Consider the following 2,268-nt stretch of genomic DNA (forward strand, 5'->3'; position numbering starts at 1 on the left):
CCAGAACCGTGCCCGTGTGCGTGCTCAGCCTCCAAAGTCTACACTGGGCGTGTGCGTGACCTCCTGCAGCCAGGTCGAGCGTCCCCTGACCTGCCGAGGAGAACACAGGCACCCAGGAAGCCTGTGGGAGCCGACAAAGCCGCTGGCTGCGGTGACGGCCTTCCTGCTAGACCCACAGCACACCCCAGGAGAGCACACCGGGCCCAGTCCTCGCACGGTCGTCCTCTGGGCTGCCCGCCCAGACACCTTCCTGGCATGGGACGCATTTTTCTGTTAAAACCTTTCATTTTCTTCCTTTCCTTTTTTTTTTTTTAATAAGTATTCATTTAATTGTATGTATTAGTTATTTTTCTTCAACTCGACCACAGAGAGAGACGGGGAGTGGGAGTCTAGCAGCTTAACTACCGTGTCACCTGCTGGCCCTAAAATCTCCAGTTTTCTATTAAAAACTTCTCTTTTCAGACTTCACTCATGTTTGCATTCTGCATCTCAGGGCAGGTCTCTAACCTTAGAGTATCCCGCACACATCAACAGCTCCCCGAGCCGTGAGTGCCAGAGACAGGGTCACGGGACCACCTTGGAGACTGGCTACCACGAGGGGCTGGCCATGGGGACAGGGTCTGGCGCTTGAGGACAGCTACGGAAGGAAGCCCAGGGTACCCAGCAGGCCAGGGAGATGCCCCCAGGAGGTGCCCCACAGCCCTCAGAGTGCGAGGCCACCCCCAGCTCCCAGCCCCGCTCTGCACGGCATGCTTGCCTGGAGTAGGGACCGACTGCACCCCACCTGAGATCCGGGCTCAGTGGGGAAAACGAGTCCTCGTGCTCGGGGAAGAGTCAGCATTTGCTTCTGGGGACGCTGGCTCACCTTGCCCTGAGCAGATCGACCCCCGCCCAGCTGCCAGGGAAGCAGAGCCAGCTGCCCCGGCGGCGCTGTCCACAGGGAGATGGAAAGAAAGGTGCCTCCACCTCAGAGCTCTCCAGACAGTGCCCCAGACCCCAGGGAGCAGGCCTGGAGAAGGGACAGCGGACGGGGAGGGAGAGCCACTAGGACACTGGCCCTTGTGCACGGTCCTGGCTGGTCACTCCTCTCTCAGCCTCTGCTGGCCACTCACAGGGAAGTGAGACTATCCTGCCACCCCCCACCCCCCGCCAGCTCAGAGATGGGGCGCAGGGAGGGCAGAGTGGACACGGACCGTGGGCTGCTCTCTGCCAGGCTTCTAACGGCGTGTCTTTGTTTAAGATTCAAACACGCACAAGCCCACACACATACATGCACTCACACGCATGCCCACCTTGCCTGACAATGGTCATTCGGCCTTCAGGACAGCCCAGGGGAGACAGATCTTTGCCCCCAGGAGCCCACTCCCCTCACAGCATCATACTCGACCCCCACCCGCCCATCTCAGATGCCACTCCAAGCAGTGGCTCAGGTCACTCCAGCTCAGACAGGACAGGCTGGGGCCTCTCCCAACCCTGCCTGGGAACAGGAGGCCAAAGAGTGCAGTGGGCAGCCTGGCAGGGGGGCAGAGCCGGCTGGGTTCCCAGGACACACTGCCCACTCTGACCTTCCCACAGGCCCAGGGCCTGGCCAGAAGCACCCAGCCCTGCTACAGACCCTAGCAGCTACAGGTGGGGTATGGATCCTGTCCTCCCAGCGACAAGCCCGGAAGGGGACGTCTCCCTCCTGGAGGCCCCTGACTCCGGTTCAGCCACGGCCCAGCCACCCTCCAGCACAGACACCGCAGAATGCGAGCAGGCTCCCCAGGAAGATTTGCCGTGCCCAACCTGGTCTGGGGACCACCCAGAGTCCCTCCCTTCCTGTACCTCCCCCGTCGGTGGTCCTCACGAAGCCTGCAGGAGGATGTTGGCCACAGGGTGCCCTGCCCGTCTAATCAGGAGCCTTCAGCAGCAGCCTGGCAGGTTCCTTTCTGACGGAGGGGCAAGCCAGAGAGGGGCGGGGAGTGGCACGGTGTCACCGAGCTGCAGACACGCAGGACGAGACCCGGGTCCCTCCCAACACCCCAGGCTCTGAACCAGGACCTGAACAGCTTTCCCTGAAGTGACCTGCTGCTCTGCTTGTCCTCAAGGCCCCAGGCGGGGGGTGTACCAGCCCGTGGGCATGGGGGCGGCAGACGCCCGGAGCCTGGGACTTCGTGAAGTCGGAGTCCAGGAAACCAAGGCTCATGGAGCAGCTTTCTGGAAGACAGTGAGACCACCACAGGGAGCAGAGGCTGGCCCCGCCCCCAGCGGCTCTGGAGGAGGGCAGGG

At 62.1% G+C, this 2,268-nt stretch overlaps 1 long non-coding RNA gene across 1 annotated transcript in view; it reads right to left on the reverse strand.

The window, feature by feature from the left end:
- Positions 1-13: 13 nt before the first annotated feature.
- Positions 14-2,268, reverse strand: part of LOC102487090 (uncharacterized) — a 10,759-nt gene continuing 8,504 nt past the window's right edge. The window contains exons 3-4 of the long non-coding RNA XR_334131.3: positions 1,825-1,928; positions 14-90 (exon numbers count right to left, since the gene is read on the reverse strand). This is a non-coding gene — a long non-coding RNA (uncharacterized LOC102487090). The remainder of the gene's footprint in view (positions 91-1,824; positions 1,929-2,268) is intronic.

Source organism: Tupaia chinensis, unplaced genomic scaffold (genome assembly GCF_000334495.1).
Source record: "Tupaia chinensis unplaced genomic scaffold, TupChi_1.0 Scaffold000159_1, whole genome shotgun sequence".
NCBI lineage: Eukaryota > Metazoa > Chordata > Mammalia > Scandentia > Tupaiidae > Tupaia > Tupaia belangeri.